This window comes from Heptranchias perlo, unplaced genomic scaffold (genome assembly GCF_035084215.1).
Source record: "Heptranchias perlo isolate sHepPer1 unplaced genomic scaffold, sHepPer1.hap1 HAP1_SCAFFOLD_50, whole genome shotgun sequence".
In the NCBI taxonomy this organism is placed as follows: Eukaryota; Metazoa; Chordata; class Chondrichthyes; order Hexanchiformes; family Hexanchidae; genus Heptranchias; species Heptranchias perlo.
In genome coordinates, this window is record NW_027139516.1 from 7,269,542 (window position 1) to 7,293,818 (window position 24,277).

Here is a 24,277-nt window from a genome sequence, read left to right on the forward strand (position 1 = left end):
GATTCTCTGATAGTTTACTGGGTGAAGGCCCTGATCCGTGGTCTGTGCTGATTCACTGATAGTTTACTGGGTAAAGGCCCTGATCGCTGGTCTGTGCTAATTCTCTGATAGTTTACTTGGTAAAGGCCCTGATCCCTGGTCTGTGCTGATTCACTGATAGTTTACTTGGTAAAGGCCCTGATCCCTGGTCTGTGCTGATTCACTGATAGTTTACTGGGTAAAGGCCCTGATCCCTGGTCTGTGTTGATTCTCCGATAGTTTGCTGGGTAAAGGCCCTGATCCCTGGTCTGTGCTGATTATCTGCAAGTTTACTGGGTAAAGGCCCTGATCCCTGGTCTGTGCTGATTCTCCGATAGTTTACTGGGGAAAGGCCCTGGTCCCTGGTCTGTCCTGATTCACTGATAGTTTACTGTGTGAAGGCCCTGATCACTGGTCTGTGCTGATTCACTGATAGTTTACTGGGTAAAGGCCCTGATCGCTGGTCTGTGCTAATTCTCTGATAGTTTACTTGGTAAAGGCCCTGATCCCTGGTCTGTGCTGATTCACTGATAGTTTACTTGGTAAAGGCCCTGATCCCTGGTCTGTGCTGATTCACTGATAGTTTACTGGGTAAAGGCCCTGATCCCTGGTCTGTGTTGATTCTCCGATAGTTTGCTGGGTAAAGGCCCTGATCCCTGGTCTGTGCTGATTATCTGCAAGTTTACTGGGTAAAGGCCCTGATCCCTGGTCTGTGCTGATTCTCCGATAGTTTACTGGGGAAAGGCCCTGGTCCCTGGTCTGTCCTGATTCACTGATAGTTTACTGTGTGAAGGCCCTGATCACTGGTCTGTGCTGATTCACTGATAGTTTACTGGGTAAAGGCCCTGATCCCTGGTCTGTGCTGATTCACTGATAGTTTACTGGGTGAAGGCCCTGATCACTGGTCTGTGCTGATTCACTGATAGTTTACTGTGTAAAGGCCCTGACCCGTGATCTGTGCTGATTTTCTGATAGTTGACTGGGTAAAGGCCCTGATCCCTGGTCTGTGCTGATTCACTGATAGTTTACTGGGGAAAGGCCCTAATCCCCGGTCTGTGCTGATTATCTGACAGTTTACTGGGTAAAGGCCCTGATCCCGCGTCTGTGATGATTCACTGATAGTTTACTGGGTAAAGGCCCTGATCCCGCGTCTGTGATGATTCACTGATAGTTTACTGGGTAAAGGCCCTGATCCCACGTCTGTGATGATTCACTGATAGTTTACTGGGTAAAGGCCCTGATCCCGCGTCTGTGATCATTCACTGATAGTTTACTGGGTAAAGGCCCTGATCCCTGGTCTGTGCTGATTCTCTGATAGTTTACTGGGTGAAGGACCTGATCCCCGGCCTGTGCTGATTCTCTGATAGTTTACTGTGTAAAGGTCCTGATCCCCAGTCTGTGCTGATTCTCTGATAGTTTACTGGGTAAAGACCCTGATCCCTGGTCTGTGCTGATTCACTGATAGTTTACTGGGTAAAGGCCCTGATCGCTGGTCTTTGCTGATTCTCTGATAGTTTACTTGGTAAAGGCAGTGATCCCTGGTCTGTGCTGATTCTCTGATAGATTACTGGCGAAAGGCCCTGATCCCTGGTCTGTGCTGATTCACTGATAGTTTACTGGGTGAAGGCCCTGATCCCTGGTCTGTGCTGATTCTCTGATAGTTTACTGGCTAAAGGCCCTGATCCCTGGTCTGTGCTGATTCTCTGATAGTTTACTGGGTAAAGGCCCTGATCCCTGGTCTGTGCTGATTGAATGATAGTTTACTGGGTAAAGGCCCTGACCCCTGGTCTGTGCTGATTCTCTGATAGTTTACTGGGAAAATGCCCTGATCACTGGTCTGTGCTGATTCACTGATAGTTTACTGGGTAAAGTTCCTGATCCCCGGTCTGTGCTGATTCTCTGATAGTTTACTGGGTAAAGGCCCTGATCCCTGGTCTGTGTTGATTCTCTGATAGTTTACTGGGTAAAGGCACTGATCCCTGGTCTGTGCTGATTCTCTGATAGTTTACTGGGTAAAGGACCTGATCCCCGGCCTGTGCTGATTCTCTGATAGTTTACTGGGTGAAGGCCCTGATCCCCAGTCTGTGCTGATTCTCTGATAGTTTACTGGGTGAAGGCCCTGATCCGTGGTCTGTGCTGATTCACTGATAGTTTACTGGGTAAAGGCCCTGATCGCTGGTCTGTGCTAATTCTCTGATAGTTTACTTGGTAAAGGCCCTGATCCCTGGTCTGTGCTGATTCACTGATAGTTTACTTGGTAAAGGCCCTGATCCCTGGTCTGTGCTGATTCACTGATAGTTTACTGGGTAAAGGCCCTGATCCCTGGTCTGTGTTGATTCTCCGATAGTTTGCTGGGTAAAGGCCCTGATCCCTGGTCTGTGCTGATTATCTGCAAGTTTACTGGGTAAAGGCCCTGATCCCTGGTCTGTGCTGATTCTCCGATAGTTTACTGGGGAAAGGCCCTGGTCCCTGGTCTGTCCTGATTCACTGATAGTTTACTGTGTGAAGGCCCTGATCACTGGTCTGTGCTGATTCACTGATAGTTTACTGGGTAAAGGCCCTGATCCCTGGTCTGTGCTGATTCACTGATAGTTTACTGGGTGAAGGCCCTGATCACTGGTCTGTGCTGATTCACTGATAGTTTACTGTGTAAAGGCCCTGACCCGTGATCTGTGCTGATTTTCTGATAGTTGACTGGGTAAAGGCCCTGATCCCTGGTCTGTGCTGATTCACTGATAGTTTACTGGGGAAAGGCCCTAATCCCCGGTCTGTGCTGATTATCTGACAGTTTACTGGGTAAAGGCCCTGATCCCTGGTCTGTGTTGATTCTCCGATAGTTTCCTGGGTAAAGGCCCTGATCCCTGGTCTGTGCTGATTCTCTGATAGTTTACTGGGTAAAGGCCCTTATCCCCGGTCTGTGCTGATTACCTGACAGTTTACTGGGTAAATGCCCTGAACCCTGGTCTGTGTTGATTCTCCGATAGTTTACTGGGTAAAGGCCCTGATCCCTGGTCTGTGCTGATTCACTGACTGTTTACTGAGTGAAGGCCCTGATCACTGGTCTGTGCTGATTCTCTGATAGTTTACTGGGTAAAGGCCCTGATCCCCAGTCTGTGCTGATTCTCTGTTATTTTACTGGGTAAAGGCCCTGATCCCTGGTCTGTGCTGATTCAGTGATAGTTCACTGGTTAAAGGCCCTGCTCCGTGTTCTGTGCTGATTCTCTGATAGTTTACTGGGTAAAGGCCCTGATCCCTGATCTGTGCTGATTCACTGATAGTTTACTGGGTAAAGGCCCTGATCCCGCGTCTGTGATGATTCACTGATAGTTTACTGGGTAAAGGCCCTGATCCCGCGTCTGTGATGATTCACTGATAGTTTACTGGGTAAAGGCCCTGATCCCGCGTCTGTGATGATTCACTGATAGTTTACTGGGTAAAGGCCCTGATCCCTGGTCTGTGCTGATTCTCTGATAGTTTACTGGGTGAAGGACCTGATCCCCGGCCTGTGCTGATTCTCTGATAGTTTACTGTGTAAAGGCCCTGATCCCCAGTCTGTGCTGATTCTCTGATAGTTTACTGGGTGAAGGCCCTTATCACTGGTCTGTGCTGATTCACTGATAGTTTACTGGGTAAAGGCCCAGATCCCTGGTCTGTGCTGATTCACTGATATTTTACTGGGTAAAGGCCCTGATCCCCGGTCTGTGGTGATTCACTGATAGTTTACTGGGTAAAGCCCCTCATCCCCGATCTGTGCTGATTCTCTGATAGTTTACTGGGGAAAGGCCCTGATCCCCGGTCTGTGGTGATTCACTGATAGTTTACTGGGTAAAGGCCCTGATCCCTGGTCTGTGTTGATTCTCCGATAGTTTGCTGGGTAAAGGCCCTGATCCCTGGTCTGTGCTGATTATCTGCAAGTTTACTGGGTAAAGGCCCTGATCCCTGGTCTGTGCTGATTCTCCGATAGTTTACTGGGGAAAGGCCCTGGTCCCTGGTCTGTCCTGATTCACTGATAGTTTACTGTGTGAAGGCCCTGATCACTGGTCTGTGCTGATTCACTGATAGTTTACTGGGTAAAGGCCCTGATCCCTGGTCTGTGCTGATTCACTGATAGTTTACTGGGTGAAGGCCCTGATCACTGGTCTGTGCTGATTCACTGATAGTTTACTGTGTAAAGGCCCTGACCCGTGATCTGTGCTGATTTTCTGATAGTTGACTGGGTAAAGGCCCTGATCCCTGGTCTGTGCTGATTCACTGATAGTTTACTGGGGAAAGGCACTAATCCCCGGTCTGTGCTGATTATCTGACAGTTTACTGGGTAAAGGCCCTGATCCCTGGTCTGTGTTGATTCTCCGATAGTTTCCTGGGTAAAGGCCCTGATCCCTGGTCTGTGCTGATTCTCTGATAGTTTACTGGGTAAAGGCCCTTATCCCCGGTCTGTGCTGATTATCTTACAGTTTACTGGGTAAAGGCCCTGAACCCTGGTCTGTGTTGATTCTCCGATAGTTTACTGGGTAAAGGCCCTGATCCCTGGTCTGTGCTGATTCACTGATAGTTTACTGGGTGAAGGCCCTGATCACTGGTCTGTGCTGATTCACTGATAGTTTACTGGGTAAAGGCCCTGATCCATAGTCTGTGCTGATTCACTGATAGTTTACTGGGGAAAGGCCCTGATCCCGGGTCTGTGATGATTCACTGATAGTTTACAGGGTAAAGGCCCTGATCCCGGGTCTGTGCTGATTCACTGATAGTTCACTGGGTCAAGGTACTGACCCCTGATCTGTCCTGATTTTCTGATAGTTTACTGGGTAAAGGCCCTGATCCCTGGTCTGTGCTGATTCACTGATAGATTACTCGGTAAAGGCCCTGATCACCGGTCTGTGCTGATTCACTGATAGTTTACTGGGTAAAGGCCCTGATCCCTGGTCTGTGCTGATTCACTGATAGATTACTGGGTAAAGGCCCTGATCCCCGGTCTGTGCTGATACACTGATAGTTTACAGGGTAAAGGCCCTGACCCCTGGTCTCTGCTGATTCACTGATAGTTTACTGGGGAAAGGCCCTGATCCCTGGTCTGTGCTGATTCTCTGATAGTTTACTGGGTAAAGGCCCTGATCCCCAGTCTGTGCTGATTCTCTGATAGTTTACTGGGTAAAGGCCCTGATCCCTGGTCTGTGCTGATTCACTGATAGTTCACTGGTTAAAGGCCCTGCTCCGTGGTCTGTGCTGATTCTCTGATAGTTTACTGGGTAAAGGCCCTGATCCCTGATCTGTGCTGATTCAGTGATAGTTTACTGGGTAAAGGCCCTGATCCCGCGTCTGTGATGATTCAATGATAGTTCACTGGGTAAAGGCCCTGATCCCGCGTCTGTGATGATTCACTGATAGTTTACTGGGTAAAGGCCCTGATCCCGCGTCTGTGATGATTCACTGATAGTTTACTGGGTAAAGGCCCTGATCCCGCATCTGTGATGATTCACTGATAGTTTACTGGGTAAAGGCCCTGATCCCTGGTCTGTGCTGATTCTCTGATAGTTTACTGGGTGAAGGACCTGATCCCTGGTCTGTGCTGATTCTCTGATAGTTTACTGGGTGAAGGACCTGATCCCTGGTCTGTGCTGATTCTCTGATAGTTTACTGGGTAAAGGCCCTGATCCCTGGTCTGTGCTGATTCACTGATAGTTTACTGGGTAAAGGCCCTGATCGCTGGTCTTTGCTGATTCTCTGATAGTTTACTTGGTAAAGGCACTGATCCCTGGTCTATGCTGATTCTCTGATAGATTACTGGCTAAAGGCCCTGATCCCTGGTCTGTGCTGATTCACTGATAGTTTACTGGGTGAAGGCCCTGATCCCTGGTCTGTGCTGATTCTCTGATAGTTTACTGGCTAAAGGCCCTGATCCCTGGTCTGTGCTGATTCTCTGATAGTTTACTGGCTAAAGGCCCTGATCCCTGGTCTGTGCTGATTCTCTGATAGTTGACTGGGTGAAGGCCCTGATCCCTGGTCTGAGCTGATTCTCTGATAGTTTACCGGCTAAAGGCCCTGATCCCTGGTCTGTGCTGATTCTCTGATAGTTTACTGGCTAAAGGCCCTGATCGCTGGTCTGTGCTGATTCACTGATAGTTTACAGGGTAAAGGCCCTGACCCCTGGTCTCTGCTGATTCACTGATAGTTTACTGGGTAAAGGCCCTGATCCCTGGTCTGTGCTGATTCTCTGATAGTTTACTGGGTAAAGGCCCTGATCCCCAGTCTGTGCTGATTCTCTGATAGTTTACTGGGTCAAGGCCCTGATCACTGGTCTGTGCTGATTCACTGATAGTTTACTGGGTAAAGTCCCTGATCCCCGGTCTGTGCTGATTCTCTGATAGTTTACTGGGTAAAGGCCCTGATCCCTGATCTGTGCTGATTCAATGATAGTTTACTGGGTAAAGGCCCTGATCCCGCGTCTGTGATGATTCACTGATAGTTTACTGGGTAAAGGCCCTGATCCCGCGTCTGTGATGATTCACTGATAGTTTACTGGGTAAAGGCACTGATCCCGGTTCTGTGGTGATTCACTGATAGTTCACTGGGTAAAGGCCCTGATCCCTGGTCTGTGCTGATTCTCTGATAGTTTACTGGGTAAAGGACCTGATCCCCGGCCTGTGCTGATTCTCTGATAGTTTACTGTGCAAAGGCGCTGATCCCCAGTCTGTGCTGATTCTCTGATAGTTTACTGGGTGAAGGCCCTGATCCCTGGTCTGTGCTGATTCACTGATAGTTTACTGGGTAAAGGCCCTGATCGCTGGTCTGTGCTGATTCTCTGATAGTTTACTGGGTAAAGGCCCTGATCCCTAGTCTGTGCTGATTCACTGATAGTTTACTTGGTAAAGGCCCTAATCCCAGGTCTGTGCTGATTATCTGACAGTTTACTGGGTAAAGGCCCTGATCCCTGGTCTGTGCTGATTCACTGATAGTTTACTGGGTAAAGGCCCTGATCCCCGGTCTGTGGTGATTCACTGATAGTTTACTGGGTAAAGGCCCTAATCCCCGATCTGTGCTGATTCTCTGATAGTTTACTGGGTAAAGGCCCTGATCCCCGGTCTGTGGTGATTCACTGATAGTTTACTGGGTAAAGGCCCTGATCCCTGGTCTGTGCTGATTATCTGCAAGTTTACTGGGTAAAGGCCCTGATCCCTGGTCTGTGTTGATTCTCCGATAATTTACTGCGTAAAGGCCCTGATCCCTGTTCTGTGCTGATTATCTGATAGTTTACTGGGTAAAGGCCCTGATCCCCGGTCTGTGCTGATTCACTGATAGTTTGCTGGGTAAAGGCCCTGATCCCTGGTCTGTGCTGATTATCTGCAAGTTTACTGGGTAAAGGCCCTGATCTCTGGTCTGTGCTGATTCTCCGATAGTTTACTGGGGAAAGGCCCTGGTCCCTGGTCTGTGCTGATTCACTGATAGTTTACTGGGTGAAGGCCCTGATCACTGGTCTGTGCTGATTCACTGATAGTTTACTGGGTAAAGGCCCTGACCCGTGATCTGTGCTGATTTTCTGATAGTTGACTGGGTAAAGGCCCTGATCCCTGGTCTGTGCTGATTCACTGATAGTTTACTGGGGAAAGGCCCTAATCCCCGGTCTGTGCTGATTATCTGACAGTTTACTGGGTAAAGGCCCTGATCCCTGGTCTGTGTTGATTCTCCGATAGTTTCCTGGGTAAAGGCCCTGATCCCTGGTCTGTGCTGATTCTCTGATAGTTTACTGGGTAAAGGCCCTTATCCCCGGTCTGTGCTGATTATCTGACAGTTTACTGGGTAAAGGCCCTGAACCCTGGTCTGTGTTGATTCTCCGATAGTTTACTGTGTAAAGGCCCTGATCCCTGGTCTGTGCTGATTCACTGATAGTTTACTGGGTGAAGGCCCTGATCACTGGTCTGTGCTGATTCACTGATAGTTTACTGAGGAAAGGCCCTGATCCCGGGTCTGTGATGATTCACTGATAGTTTACTGGGGAAAGGCCCTGATCCCGGGTCTGTGCTGATTCACTGATAGTTCACTGGGTCAAGGTACTGACCCCTGATCTGTACTGATTTTCTGATAGTTTACTGGGTAAAGGCCCTGATCCCTGGTCTGTGCTGATTCACTGATAGATTACTCGGTAAAGGCCCTGATCCCCGGTCTGTGCTGATTCACTGATAGTTTACTGGGTAAAGGCCCTGATCCCTGGTCTGTGCTGATTCACTGATAGATTACTGGGTAAAGGCCCTGATCCCCGGTCTGTGCTGATTCACTGATAGAATACTGGGAAAAGGCCCTGATCCCGCGTCTGTGATGATTCACTGATAGTTTACTGGGTAAAGGCCCTGATCCCTGGTCTGTGCTGTTTCTCTGATAGTTTACTGGGTGAAGGACCTGATCCCCGGCCTGTGCTGATTCTCTGATAGTTTACTGTGTAAAGGCCCTGATCCCCAGTCTGTGCTGATTCTCTGATAGTTTACTGGGTGAAGGCCCTGATCACTGGTCTGTGCTGATTCACTGATAGTTTACTGGGTAAAGGCCCAGATCCCTGGTCTGTGCTGATTCTCTGATAGTTTACTGGGGAAAGACCCTGATCCCTGGTCTGTGCTGATTCACTGATAGTTTTCTGGGTAAAGGCCCTGATCGCTGGTCTTTGCTGTTTCTCTGATAGTTTACTTGGTAAATGCACTGATCCCTGGTCTGTGCTGATTCTCTGATAGTTTACTGGCTAAAGGCCCTGATCCCTGGTCTGTGCTGATTCACTGATAGTTTACTGGGTAAAGGCCCTGACCCCTGGTCTGTGCTGATTCACTGATAGTTTAATGGGTGAAGGCCCTGATCCCTGGTCTGTGCTGATTCTCTGATAGTTTACTGGCTAAAGGCCCTGATCCCTGGTCTGTGCTGATTCTCTGATAGTTTACTGGGTGAAGGCCCTGATCCTTGGTCTGTGCTGATTCTCTGATAGTTTACTGGCTAAAGGCCCTGATCCCTGGTCTGTGCTGATTCTCTGATAGTTTACTGGCTAAAGGCCCTGATCGCTGGTCTGTGCTGATTCACTGATAGTTTACAGGATAAAGGCCCTGAGCCCTGGTCTCTGCTGATTCACTGATAGTTTACTGGGTAAAGGCCCTGATCCCTGGTCTGTGCTGATTCTCTGATAGTTTACTGGGTAAAGGCCCTGATCCCCAGTCTGTGCTGATTCTCTGATAGTTTACTGGGTAAAGGCCCTGATCCCTGGTCTGTGCTGATTCACTGATAGTTCACTGGTTAAAGGCCCTGCTCCGTGGTCTGTGCTGATTCACTGATAGTTTACTGAGTAAATGCCCTGATCCCTGATCTGTGCTGATTCACTGATAGTTTACTGGCAAAAGGCCCTGATCCCTGGTCTGTGCTGATTCTCTGATAGTTTACTGGGTAAAGGCCCTGATCCCTGGTCTGTGCTGATTCACTGATAGTTTACTGGGTGAAGGCCCTGATCCCGCGTCTGTGATGATTCACTGATAGTTTGCTGGGTAAAGGCCCTGATCCCGCGTCTGTGATGATTCACTGATAGTTTACTGGGTAAAGGCCCTGATCCCGCGTCTGTTATGATTCACTGATAGTTTACTGGGTAAAGGCCCTGATCCCGCGTCTGTGATGATTCACTGATAGTTTACTGGGTAAAGGCCCTGATCCCTGGTCTGTGCTGATTCTCTGATAGTTTACTGGCTAAAGGCCCAGATCCCTGGTCTGTGCTGATTCTTTGATAGTTTACTGGGTAAAGACCCTGATCCCTGGTCTGTGCTGATTCACTGAAAGTTCACTGGCTAAAGGCCCTGTTCCCTGGTCTGTGCTGATTCACTGATAGTTTACTGGGTAAAGGCCCTGACCCCTGGTCTGTGCTGATTCACTGATAGTTTACCGGGTGAAGGCCCTGATCCCTGGTCTGTGCTGATTCTCTGATAGTTTACTGGCAAAAGGCCCTGATCCCTGGTCTGTGCTGATTCTCTGATAGTTTACTGGGTGAAGGCACTGATCCCTGGTCTGTACTGATTCTCTGATAGTTTACTGGGTAAAGGCCCTGATCCCTGGTCTGTGCTGATTCTCTGATAGTTTACTGGCTAAAGGCCCTGATCGCTGGTCTGTGCTGATTCACTGATAGTTTACAGGGTAAAGGTGCTGACCCCTGGTCTCTGCTGATTCACTGATAGTTTACTGGGTAAAGGCCCTGATCCCTGGTCTGTGTTGATTCTCTGATAGTTTACTGGGTAAAGGCCCTGATCCCCAGTCTGTGCTGATTCTCTGATAGTTTACTGGGTAAAGGCCCTGATCCCTGGTCTGTGCTGATTCACTGATAGTTCACTGGTTAAAAGCCCTGCTCCGTGGTCTGTGCTGATTCACTGATAGTTTACTGAGTAAAGGCCCTGATCCCTGGTCTGTGCTGATTCTCTGATAGTTTACTGGGTAAAGGCCCTGATCCCTGGTCTGTGCTGATTGACTGATAGTTTACTGGGTAAAGGCCCTGATCCCCGGTCTGTGCTGATTCACTGATAGTTTGCTGGGTAAAGGCCCTGATCCCTGGTCTGTGCTGATTCACTGAGAGTTTACTGAGGAAAGGCCCTGATCCCGGGTCTGTGATGATTCACTGATAGTTTACTGGGGAAAGGCCCTGATCCCGGGTCTGTGCTGATTCACTGATAGTTCACTGGGTCAAGGTACTGACCCCTGATCTGTACTGATTTTCTGATAGTTTACTGGGTAAAGGCCCTGATCCCTGGTCTGTGCTGATTCACTGATAGATTACTCGGTAAAGGCCCTGATCCCCGGTCTGTGCTGATTCACTGATAGTTTACTGGGTAAAGGCCCTGATCCCTGGTCTGTGCTGATTCACTGATAGATTACTGGGTAAAGGCCCTGATCCCCGGTCTGTGCTGATTCACTGATAGAATACTGGGAAAAGGCCCTGATCCCGCGTCTGTGATGATTCACTGATAGTTTACTGGGTAAAGGCCCTGATCCCTGGTCTGTGCTGTTTCTCTGATAGTTTACTGGGTGAAGGCCCTGATCACTGGTCTGTGCTGATTCACTGATAGTTTACTGGGTAAAGGCCCAGATCCCTGGTCTGTGCTGATTCTCTGATAGTTTACTGGGTAAAGACCCTGATCCCTGGTCTGTGCTGATTCACTGATAGTTTACTGGGTAAAGGCCCTGATCGCTGGTCTTTGCTGTTTCTCTGATAGTTTACTTGGTAAATGCACTGATCCCTGGTCTGTGCTGATTCTCTGATAGTTTACTGGCTAAAGGCCCTGATCCCTGGTCTGTGCTGATTCACTGATAGTTTACTGGGTAAAGGCCCTGACCCCTGTTCTGTGCTGATTCACTGATAGTTTAATGGGTGAAGGCCCTGATCCCTGGTCTGTGCTGATTCTCTGATAGTTTACTGGCTAAAGGCCCTGATCCCTGGTCTGTGCTGATTCTCTGATAGTTTGCTGGGTGAAGGCCCTGATCCCTGGTCTGTGCTGATTCTCTGATAGTTTACTGGCTAAAGGCCCTGATCCCTGGTCTGTGCTGATTCTCTGATAGTTTACTGGCTAAAGGCCCTGATCGCTGGTCTGTGCTGATTCACTGATAGTTTGCAGGATAACGGCCCTGAGCCCTGGTCTCTGCTGATTCACTGATAGTTTACTGGGTAAAGGCCCTGATCCCTGGTCTGTGCTGATTCTCTGATAGTTTACTGGGTAAAGGCCCTGATCCCCAGTCTGTGCTGATTCTCTGATAGTTTACTGGGTAAAGGCCCTGATCCCTGGTCTGTGCTGATTCACTGATAGTTCACTGGTTAAAGGCCCTGCTCCGTGGTCTGTGCTGATTCACTGATAGTTTACTGAGTAAATGCCCTGATCCCTGATCTATGCTGATTCACTGATAGTTTAGTGGGTAAAGGCCCTGATCCCCGGTCTGTGCTGATTCTCTGATAGTTTACTGGGTAAAGGCCCTGATCCCTGGTCTGTGCTGATTCACTGATAGTTTACTGGGTGAAGGCCCTGATCCCGCGTCTGTGATGATTCACTGATAGTTTGCTGGGTAAAGGCCCTGATCCCGCGTCTGTGATGATTCACTGATAGTTTACTGGGTAAAGGCCCTGATCCCGCGTCTGTTATGATTCACTGATAGTTTACTGGGTAAAGGCCCTGATCCCGCGTCTGTGATGATTCACTGATAGTTTGCTGGGTAAAGGCCCTGATCCCTGGTCTGTGCTGATTCTCTGATAGTTTACTGGCTAAAGGCCCAGATCCCTGGTCTGTGCTGATTCTTTGATAGTTTACTGGGTAAAGACCCTGATCCCTGGTCTGTGCTGATTCACTGAAAGTTCACTGGCTAAAGGCCCTGTTCCCTGGTCTGTGCTGATTCACTGATAGTTTACTGGGTAAAGGCCCTGACCCCTGGTCTGTGCTGATTCACTGATAGTTTACCGGGTGAAGGCCCTCAACCCTGGTCTGTGCTGATTCTCTGATAGTTTACTGGCTAAAGGCCCTGATCCCTGGTCTGTGCTGATTCTCTGATAGTTTACTGGGTGAAGGCCCTGATCCCTGGTCTGTACTGATTCTCTGATAGTTTACTGGGTAAAGGCCCTGATCCCTGGTCTGTGCTGATTCTCTGATAGTTTACTGGCTCAAGGCCCTGATCGCTGGTCTGTGCTGATTCACTGATAGTTTACAGGGTAAAGGTGCTGACCCCTGGTCTCTGCTGATTCACTGATAGTTTACTGGGTAAAGGCCCTGATCCCTGGTCTGTGTTGATTCTCTGATAGTTTACTGGGTAAAGGCCCTGATCCCCAGTCTGTGCTGATTCTCTGATAGTTTACTGGGTAAAGGCCCTGATCCCTGGTCTGTGCTGATTCACTGATAGTTCACTGGTTAAAGGCCCTGCTCCGTGGTCTGTGCTGATTCACTGATAGTTTACTGAGTAAAGGCCCTGATCCCTGGTCTGTGCTGATTCTCTGATAGTTTACTGGGTAAAGGCCCTGATCCCTGGTCTGTGCTGATTGACTGATAGTTTACTGGGTAAAGGCCCTGATCCCTGGTCTGTGTTGATTCTCCGATAGTTTACTGCGTAAAGGCCCTGATCCCTGGTCTGTGCTGATTCACTGATAGTTTGCTGGGTAAAGGCCCTGATCCCTGGTCTGTGCTGATTATCTGCAAATTTACTGGGTAAAGGCCCTGATCCCTGGTCTGTGCTGATTCTCCGATAGTTTACTGGGGAAAGGCCCTGGTCCCTGGTCTGTCCTGATTCACTGATAGTTTACTGGGTGAAGGCCCTGATCACTGGTCTGTGCTGATTCACTGATAGTTTACTGGGTAAAGGCCCTGATCCCTGGTCTGTGCTGATTCACTGATAGTTTACTGGGTGAAGGCCCTGATCACTGGTCTGTGCTGATTCACTGATAGTTTACTGGGTAAAGGCCCTGACCCGTGATCTGCGCTGATTTTCTGATAGTTGACTGGGTAAAGGCCCTGATCCCTGGTCTGTGCTGATTCACTGATAGTTTACTGGGGAAAGGCCCTAATCCCCGGTCTGTGCTGATTATCTGACAGTTTCCTGGGTAAAGGCCCTGATCCCTGGTCTGTGCTGATTCTCTGATAGTTTACTGGGTAAAGGCCCTTATCCCCGGTCTGTGCTGATTATTTGACAGTTTACTGGGTAAAGGCCCTGAACCCTGGTCTGTGTTGATTCTCCGATAGTTTACTGGGTAAAGGCCCTGATACCCGGTCTGTGCTGATTCACTGATAGTTTACTGGGTAAAGGCCCTGATCCCTGGTCTGTGCTGATTCACTGATAGTTTACTGGGTAAAGGCCCTGATCCCGGGTCTGTGCTGATTCACTGATAGTTCACTGGGTCAAGTTACTGACCCCTGATCTGTGCTGATTTTCTGATAGTTTGCTGGGTAAAGGCCCTGATCCCTGGTCTGTGCTGATTCACTGATAGATTACTGGGTAAAGGCCCTGATCCCCGGTCTGTGCTGATTCACTGATAGAATACTGGGAAAAGGCCCTGATCCCTGGTCTGTGCTGATTCACTGATAGATTACTGGGTAAAGGCCCTGATCCCCGGTCTGTGCTGATTCACTGATAGAATACTGGGAAAAGGCCCTGATCCCGCGTCTGTGATGATTCACTGATAGTTTACTGGGTAATGGCCCTGATCCCGCGTCTGTGATGATTCACTGATAGTTTACTGGGTAAAGGCCCTGATCCCTGGTCTGTGCTGATTCTCTGATAGTTTACTGGGTGAAGGACCTGATCCCCGGCCTGTGCTGATTCTCTGATAGTTTACTGTGCAAAGGCCCTGATCCCCAGTCTGTGCTGATTCTCTGATAGTTTACTGGGTGAAGGCCCTGATCACTGGTCTGTGCTGATTCACTGATAGTTTACTGGGTAAAGGCCCTGATCCCTGGTCTGTGCTGATTATCTGATAGTTTACTGGGTAAAGGCCCTGATCCCCGGTCTGTGCTGATTCACTGATAGTTTGCTGGGTAAAGGCCCTGATCCCTGGTCTGTGCTGATTATCTGCAAGTTTACTGGGTAAAGGCCCTGATCCCTGGTCTGTGCTGATTCTCCGATAGTTTACTGGGGAAAGGCCCTGGTCCCTGGTCTGTCCTGATTCACTGATAGTTTACTGGGTGAAGGCCCTGATCACTGGTCTGTGCTGATTCACTGATGGTTCACTGGTTAAAGGCCCTGCTCCGTGGTCTGTGCTGATTCACTGATAGTTTACTGAGTAAAGGCCCTGATTCCTGGTCTGTGCTGATTCTCTGATAGTTTACTGGGTAAAGGCCCTGATCCCTGGTCTGTGCTGATTGACTGATAGTTTACTGGGTAAAGGCCCTGATCCCTGGTCTGTGTTGATTCTCCGATAGTTTACTGCGTAAAGGCCCTGATCCCTGGTCTGTGCTGATTATCTGATAGTTTACTGGGTAAAGGCCCTGATCCCCGGTCTGTGCTGATTCACTGATAGTTTGCTGGGTAAAGGCCCTGATCCCTGGTCTGTGCTGATTATCTGCAAGTTTACTGGGTAAAGGCCCTGATCCCTGGTCTGTGCTGATTCTCCGATAGTTTACTGGGGAAAGGCCCTGGTCCCTGGTCTGTCCTGATTCACTGATAGTTTACTGGGTGAAGGCCCTGATCACTGGTCTGTGCTGATTCACTGATAGTTTACTGGGTAAAGGCCCTGATCCCTGGTCTGTGCTGATTATCTGCAAGTTTACTGGGTAAAGGCCCTGATCCCTGGTCTGTGCTGATTCTCCGATAGTTTACTGGGGAAAGGCCCTGGTCCCTGGTCTGTCCTGATTCACTGATAGTTGACTGGGTAAAGGCCCTGATCCCTGGTCTGTGCTGATTCACTGATAGTTTACTGGGGAAAGGCCCTAATCCCCGGTCTGTGCTGATTATCTGACAGTTTACTGGGTAAAGGCCCTGATCCCTGGTCTGTGTTGATTCTCCGATAGTTTCCTGGGGAAAGGCCCTGATCCCTGGTCTGTGCTGATTCTCTGATAGTTTACTGGGTAAAGGCCCTTATCCCCGGTCTGTGCTGATTATCTGACAGTTTACTGGATTAAGGCCCTGAACCCTGGTCTGTGTTGATTCTCCGATAGTTTACTGGGTAAAGGCCCTGATTCCTGGTCTGTGCTGATTCACTGATAGTTTACTGGGTGAAGGCCCTGATCACTGGTCTGTGCTGATTCACTGATAGTTCACTGGGTAAAGGCCCTGATCCCCGGTCTGTGCTGATTCCCTGATAGTTTTCTGGGTAAAGGCCCTGATACCCGGTCTGTGCTGAATCACTGATAGTTTACTGGGTAAAGGCCCTGATCCCTGGTCTGTGCTGATTCACTGATAGTTTACTGGGTAAAGGCCCTGATCCCTGGTCTGTGTTCATTCTCCGATAGTTTACTGGGTAAAGGCCCTGATCCCTGGTCTGTGCTGATTCACTGATAGTTCACTGGGTCAAGGTACTGACCCCTGATCTGTACTGATTTTCTGATAGTTTACTGGGTAAAGGCCCTGATCCCTGGTCTGTGCTGATTCACTGATAGATTACTCGGTAAAGGCCCTGATCCCCGGTCTGTGCTGATTCACTGATAGTTTACTGGGTAAAGGCCCTGATCCCTGGTCTGTGCTGATTCACTGATAGATTACTGGGTAAAGGCCCTGATCCCCGGTCTGTGCTGATTAACTGATAGAATACTGGGAAAAGGCCCTGATCCCGCGTCTGTGATGATTCACTGATAGTTTACTGGGTAAAGGCCCTGATCCCGCGTCTGTGATGATTCACTGATAGTTTACTGGGTAAAGGCCCTGATCCCTGGTCTGTGCTGATTCTCTGATAGTTTACAGGGTGAAGGACCTGATCCCCGGCCTGTGCTGATTCTCTGATAGTTTACTGTGCAAAGGCCCTGATCCCCAGTCTGTGCTGATTCTCTGATAGTTTACTGGGTGAAGGCCCTGATCACTGGTCTGTGCTGATTCACTGATAGTTTACTGGGTAAAGGCCCAGATCCCTGGTCTGTGCTGATTCTCTGATAGTTTACTGGCTAAAGGCCCTGATCGCTGGTCTGTGCTGATTCACTGATAGTTTACAGGGTAAAGGCCCTGACCCCTGGTCTGTGCTGATTCTCTGATAGTTTACTGGGTAAAGGCCCTGATCCCCAGTCTGTGCTGATTCTCTGATAGTTTACTGGGTGAAGGCCCTGATCCCGGGTCTGTGATGATTCACTGATAGTTTACTGGGTAAAGGCCCTGATCCCGGGTCTGTGCTGATTCACTGATAGTTCACTGGGTCAAGTTACTGACCCCTGATCTGTGCTGATTTTCTGATAGTTTGCTGGGTAAAGGCCCTGATCCCTGGTCTGTGCTGATTCACTGATAGATTACTGGGTAAAGGCCCTGATCCCCGGTCTGTGCTGATTCACTGATAGAATACTGGGAAAAGGCCCTGATCCCTGGTCTGTGCTGATTCACTGATAGATTACTGGGTAAAGGCCCTGATCCCCGGTCTGTGCTGATTCACTGATAGAATACTGGGAAAAGGCCCTGATCCCGCGTCTGTGATGATTCACTGATAGTTTACTGGGTAATGGCCCTGATCCCGCGTCTGTGATGATTCACTGATAGTTTACTGGGTAAAGGCCCTGATCCCTGGTCTGTGCTGATTCTCTGATAGTTTACTGGGTGAAGGACCTGATCCCCGGCCTGTGCTGATTCTCTGATAGTTTACTGTGCAAAGGCCCTGATCCCCAGTCTGTGCTGATTCTCTGATAGTTTACTGGGTGAAGGCCCTGATCACTGGTCTGTGCTGATTCACTGATAGTTTACTGGGTAAAGGCCCAGATCCCTGGTCTGTGCAGATTCTCTGATAGTTTACTGGCTAACGGCCCTGATCGCTGGTCTGTGCTGATTCACTGATAGTTTACAGGGTAAAGGCCCTGACCCCTGGTCTCTGCTGATTCACTGATTGTTTACTGGGTAAAGGCCCTGATCCCTGGTCTGTGCTGATTCTCTGATAGATTCCTGGGTAAAGGCCCTGATCCCCAGTCTGTGCTGATTCTCTGATAGTTTACTGGGTAAAGGCCCTGATACCTGGTCTGTGCTGATTCACTGATGGTTCACTGGTTAAAGGCCCTGCTCCGTGGTCTGTGCTGATTCACTGATAGTTTACTGAGTAAAGGCCCTGATTCCTGGTCTGTGCTGATTCTCTGATAGTTTACTGGGTAAAGGCCCTGATCCCTGGTCTGTGCTGATTGACTGATAGTTTACTGGGTAAAGGCCCTGATCCCTGGTCTGTGTTGATTCTCCGATAGTTTACTGCGTAAAGGCCCTGATCCCTGGTCTGTGCTGATTATCTGATAGTTTACTGGGTAAAGGCCCTGATCCCCGGTCTGTGCTGATTCACTGATAGTTTGCTGGGTAAAGGCCCTGATCCCTGGTCTGTGCTGATTATCTGCAAATTTACTGGGTAAAGGCCCTGATCCCTGGTCTGTGCTGATTCTCCGATAGTTTACTGGGGAAAGGCCCTGGTCCCTGGTCTGTCCTGATTCACTGATAGTTGACTGGGTGAAGGCCCTGATCACTGGTCTGTGCTGATTCACTGATAGTTTACTGGGTAAAGGCCCTGATCCCTGGTCTGTGCTGATTATCTGCAAGTTTACTGGGTAAAGGCCCTGATCCCTGGTCTGTGCTGATTCTCCGATAGTTTACTGGGGAAAGGCCCTGGTCCCTGGTCTGTCCTGATTCACTGATAGTTGACTGGGTAAAGGCCCTGATCCCTGGTCTGTGCTGATTCACTGATAGTTTACTGGGGAAAGGCCCTAATCCCCGGTCTGTGCTGATTATCTGACAGTTTACTGGGTAAAGGCCCTGATCCCTGGTCTGTGTTGATTCTCCGATAGTTTCCTGGGGAAAGGCCCTGATCCCTGGTCTGTGCTGATTCTCTGATAGTTTACTGGGTAAAGGCCCTTATCCCCGGTCTGTGCTGATTATCTGACAGTTTACTGGATTAAGGCCCTGAACCCTGGTCTGTGTTGATTCTCCGATAGTTTACTGGGTAAAGGCCCTGATCCCTGGTCTGTGCTGATTCACTGATAGTTTACTGGGTGAAGGCCCTGATCACTGGTCTGTGCTGATTCACTGATAGTTCACTGGGTAAAGGCCCTGATCCCCGGTCTGTGCTGATTCCCTGATAGTTTTCTGGGTAAAGGCCCTGATACCCGGTCTGTGCTGATTCACTGATAGTTTACTGGGTAAAGGCCCTGATCCCTGGTCTGTGCTGATTCACTGATAGTTTACTGGGTAAAGGCCCTGATCCCTGGTCTGTGTTCATTCTCCGATAGTTTACTGGGTAAAGGCCCTGATCCCTGGTCTGTGCTGATTCACTGATAGTTCACTGGGTCAAGGTACTGACCCCTGATCTGTACTGATTTTCTGATAGTTTACTGGGTAAAGGCCCTGATCCCTGGTCTGTGCTGATTCACTGATAGATTACTCGGTAAAGGCCCTGATCCCCGGTCTGTGCTGATTCACTGATAGTTTACTGGGTAAAGGCCCTGATCCCTGGTCTGTGCTGATTCACTGATAGATTACTGGGTAAAGGCCCTGATCCCCGGTCTGTGCTGATTAACTGATAGAATACTGGGAAAAGGCCCTGATCCCGCGTCTGTGATGATTCACTGATAGTTTACTGGGTAAAGGCCCTGATCCCGCGTCTGTGATGATTCACTGATAGTTTACTGGGTAAAGGCCCTGATCCCTGGTCTGTGCTGATTCTCTGATAGTTTACAGGGTGAAGGACCTGATCCCCGGCCTGTGCTGATTCTCTGATAGTTTACTGTGCAAAGGCCCTGATCCCCAGTCTGTGCTGATTCTCTGATAGTTTACTGGGTGAAGGCCCTGATCACTGGTCTGTGCTGATTCACTGATAGTTTACTGGGTAAAGGCCCAGATCCCTGGTCTGTGCTGATTCTCTGATAGTTCACTGGCTAAAGGCCCTGATCGCTGGTCTGTGCTGATTCACTGATAGTTTACAGGGTAAAGGCCCTGACCCCTGGTCTGTGCTGATTCTCTGATAGTTTACTGGGTAAAGGCCCTGATCCCCAGTCTGTGCTGATTCTCTGATAGTTTACTGGGTGAAGGCCCTGATCCCTGGTCTGTGCTGATTCACTGATAGTTCACTGGTTAAAGGCCCTGCTCCGTGGTCTGTGCTGATTCACTGATAGTCTACTGAGTAAAGGCCCTGACCCCTGGTCTGTGCTGATTCTCTGATAGTTTACTGGGTAAAGGCCCTGATCCCTGGTCTGTGCTGATTGACTGATAGTTTACTGGGTAAAGGCCCTGATCCCTGGTCTGTGTTGATTCTCCGATAGTTTACTGCGTAAAGGCCCTGATCCCGTGTCTGTGCTGATTATCTGATAGTTTACTGGGTAAAGGCCCTGATCCCCGGTCTGTGCTGATTCACTGATAGTTTGCTGGGTAAATGCCCTGATCGCTGGTCTGTGCTGATTATCTGCAAGTTTACTGGGTAAAGGCCCTGATCCCTGGTCTGTGCTGATTCTCCGATAGTTTACTGGGGAAAGGCCCTGGTCCCTGGTCTGTCCTGATTCACTGATAGTTTACTGGGTGAAGGCCCTGATCACTGGTCTGTGCTGATTCACTGATAGTTTACTGGGTAAAGGCCGTGATCCCTGGTCTGTGCTGATTTACTGATAGTTTACTGGGTGAAGGCCCTGATCACTGGTCTGTGCTGATTCACTGATAGTTTACTGGGTAAAGGCCCTGACCCGTGATCTGTGCTGATTTTCTGATAGTTGACTGGGTAAAGGCCCTGATCCCTGGTCTGTGCTGATTCACTGATAGTTTACTGGGGAAAGGCCCTAATCCCCGGTCTGTGCTGATTATCTGACAGTTTACTGGGTAAAGGCCCTGATCCCTGGTCTGTGTTGATTCTCCGATAGTTTCCTGGGTAAAGGCCCTGATCCCTGGTCTGTGCTGATTCTCTGATAGTTTACTGGGTAAAGGCCCTTATCCCCGGTCTGTGCTGATTATCTGACAGTTTACTGGGTAAAGGCCCTGAACCCTGGTCTGTGCTGATTCTCCGATAGTTTACTGGGTGAAGGCCCTGATCACTGGTCTGTGCTGATTCACTGATAGTTTACTGGGGAAAGGCCCTGATCCCTGGTCTGTGTTGATTCTCCGATAGTTTACTGGGTAAAGGCCCTGATCCCTGGTCTGTGCTGATTCACTGATAGTTTAATGGGTGAAGGCACTGATCACTGGTCTGTGCTGATTCACTGATAGTTTACTGGGGAAAGGCCCTGATCCCGGGTCTGTGATGATTCACTGATAGTTTACTGGGTAAAGGCCCTGATCCCTGGTCTGTGCTGATTCACTGATAGTTTACTGGGTGAAGGCCCTGATCACTGGTCTGTGCTGATTCACTGATAGTTTATGGGTAAAGGCCCAGATCCCTGGTCTGTGCTGATTCTCTGATAGTTTACTGGCTAAAGGCCCTGATCGCTGGTCTGTGCTGATTCACTGATAGTTTACAGGGTAAAGGCCCTGACCCCTGGTCTGTGCTGATTCTCTGATAGTTTACTGGGTAAAGGCCCTGATCCCCAGTCTGTGCTGATTCTCTGATAGTTTACTGGGTGAAGGCCCTGATCCCTGGTCTGTGCTGATTCACTGATAGTTCACTGGTTAAAGGCCCTGCTCCGTGGTCCGTGCTGATTCACTGATAGTTTACTGAGTAAAGGCCCTGACCCCTGGTCTGTGCTGATTCTCTGATAGTTTACTGGGTAATGGTCCTGATCCCTGGTCTGTGCTGATTGACTGATAGTTTACTGGGTAAAGGCCCTGATCCCTGGTCTGTGTTGATTCTCCGATAGTTTACTGCGTAAAGGCCCTGATCCCGTGTCTGTGCTGATTATCTGATAGTTTACTGGGTCAAGGCCCTGATCCCCGGTCTGTGCTGATTCACTGATAGTTTGCTGGGTAAAGGCCCTGATCCCTGGTCTGTGCTGATTATCTGCAAGTTTACTGGGTAAAGGCCCTGATCCCTGGTCTGTGCTGATTCTCCGAAAGTTTACTGGGGAAAGGCCCTGGTCCCTGGTCTGTCCTGATTCACTGATAGTTTACTGGGTGAAGGCCCTGATCACTGGTCTGTGCTGATACACTGATAGTTTACTGGGTAAAGGCTGTGATCCCTGGTCTGTGCTGATTCACTGATAGTTTACTGGGTGAAGGCCCTGATCATTGGTCTGTGCTGATTCACTGATAGTTTACTGGGTAAAGGCCCTGACCCGTGATCTGTGCTGATTTTCTGATAGTTGATTGGGTAAAGGCCCTGATCCCTGGTCTGTGCTGATTCACTGATAGTTTGCTGGGGAAAGGCCCTAATCCCCGGTCTGTGCTGATCATCTGACAGTTTACTGGGTAAAGGCCCTGATCCCTGGTCTGTGTTGATTCTCCGATAGTTTCCTGGGTAAAGGCCCTGATCCCTGGTCTGTGCTGATTCTCTGATAGTTTACTGGGTAAAGGCCCTTATCCCCGGTCTGTGCTGATTATCTGACAGTTTACTGGGTAAAGGCCCTGAACCCTGGTCTGTGCTGATTCTCCGATAGTTTACTGGGTGAAGGCCCTGATCACTGGTCTGTGCTGATTCACTGATAGTTTACTGGGGAAAGGCCCTGATCCCTGGTCTGTATTGATTCTCCGATAGTTTACTGGGTAAAGGCCCTGATACCTGGTCTGTGCTGATTCACTGATAGTTTAATGGGTGAAGGCCCTGATCACTGGTCTGTGCTGATTCACTGATAGTTTACTGGGGAAAGGCCCTGATCCCGGGTCTGTGATGATTCACTGATAGTTTACTGGGTAAAGGCCCTGATCCCTGGTCTGTGCTGATTCACTGATAGTTTACTGGGTGAAGGCCCTGATCACTGGTCTGTGCTGATTCACTGATAGTTGACTGGGTAAAGGCCCTGATCCCTGGTCTGTGTTGATTCTCCGATAGTTTACTGGGTAAAGGCCCTGATCCCTGGTCTGTGCTGATTCACTGATAGTTTACTGGGTGAAGGCCCTGATCACTGGTCTGTGCTGATTCACTGATAGTTTACTGGGGAAAGGCCCTGATCCCGGGTCTGTGATGATTCACTGATAGTTTACTGGGTAAAGGCCCTGATCCCTGGTCTGTGCTGATTCACTGATAGTTTACTGGGTGAAGGCCCTGATCACTGGTCTGTGCTGATTCACTGATAGTTTACTGGGTAAAGGCCCTGATCCCTGGTCTGTGTTGATTCTCCGATAGTTTACTGGGTAAAGGCCCTGATCCCTGGTCTGTGCTGATTCAATGATAGTTTACTGGGTGAAGGCCCTGATCACTGGTCTGTGCTGATTCACTGATAGTTTACTGGGGAAAGGCCCTGATCCCGGGTCTGTGATGATTCACTGATAGTTCACTGGGTAAAGGCCCTGATCCCGGGTCTGTGCTGATTCACTGATAGTTCACTGGGTCAAGGTACTGACCCCTGATCTGTACTGATTTTCTGATAGTTTACTGGGTAAAGGCCCTGATCCCTGGTCTGTGCTGATTCACTGATAGATTACTCGGTAAAGGCCCTGATCCCCGGTCTGTGCTGATTCACTGATAGTTTACTGGGTAAAGGCCCTGATCCCTGGTCTGTGCTGATTCACTGATAGATTACTGGGTAAAGGCCCTGATCCCCGGTCTGTGCTGAATCACTGATAGAATACTGGGAAAAGGCCCTGATCCCGCGTCTGTGATGATTCACTGATAGTTTACTGGGTAAAGGCCCTGATCCCGCGTCTGTGATGATTCACTGATAGTTTACTGGGTAAAGGCCCTGATCCCTGGTCTGTGCTGATTCTCTGATAGTTTACTGGGTGAAGGACCTGATCCCCGGCCTGTGCTGATTCTCTGATAGTTTACTGTGTGAAGGCCCTGATCCCCAGTCTGTGCTGATTCTCTGATAGTTTACTGGGTAAAGACCCTGATCCCTGGTCTGTGCTGATTCACTGATAGTTTACTGGGTAAAGGCCCAGATCCCTGGTCTGTGCTGATTCTCTGATAGTTTACTGGGTAAAGACCCTGATCCCTGGTCTGTGCTGATTCACTGATAGTTTACTGGGTAAAGGCCCTGATCGCTGGTCTTTGCTGTTTCTCTGATAGTTTACTTGGTAAAGGCACTGATCCCTGGTCTGTGCTGATTCTCTGATAGTTTACTGGATAAAGGCCCTGATCGCTGGTCTGTGCTGATTCACTGATAGTTTACTGGGTAAAGGCCCTGATCCCTGGTCTGTGCTGATTCTCTGATAGTTTACTGGGTGAAGGCCCTGATCCCCAGTCTGTGCTGATTCTCTGATAGTTTACTGTGTAAAGGCCCTGATCCCTGGTCTGTGCTGATTCACTGATAGTTCACTGGTTAAAGGCCCTGCTCCGTGGTCTGTGCTGATTCACTGATAGTTTACTGAGTAAATGCTCTGATCCCTGATCTGTGCTGATTCACTGATCGTTTAGTGGGTAAAGGCCCTGATCCCCGGTCTGTGCTGATTCTCTGATAGTTTACTGGGTAAAGGCCCTGATCCCTGATCTGTGCTGATTCACTGATAGTTTACTGGGTAAAGGCCCTGATCCCGCGTCTGTGATGATTCACTGATAGTTTACTGGGTAAAGGCCCTGATCCTGCGTCTGTGATGATTCACTGATAGATTACTGGGT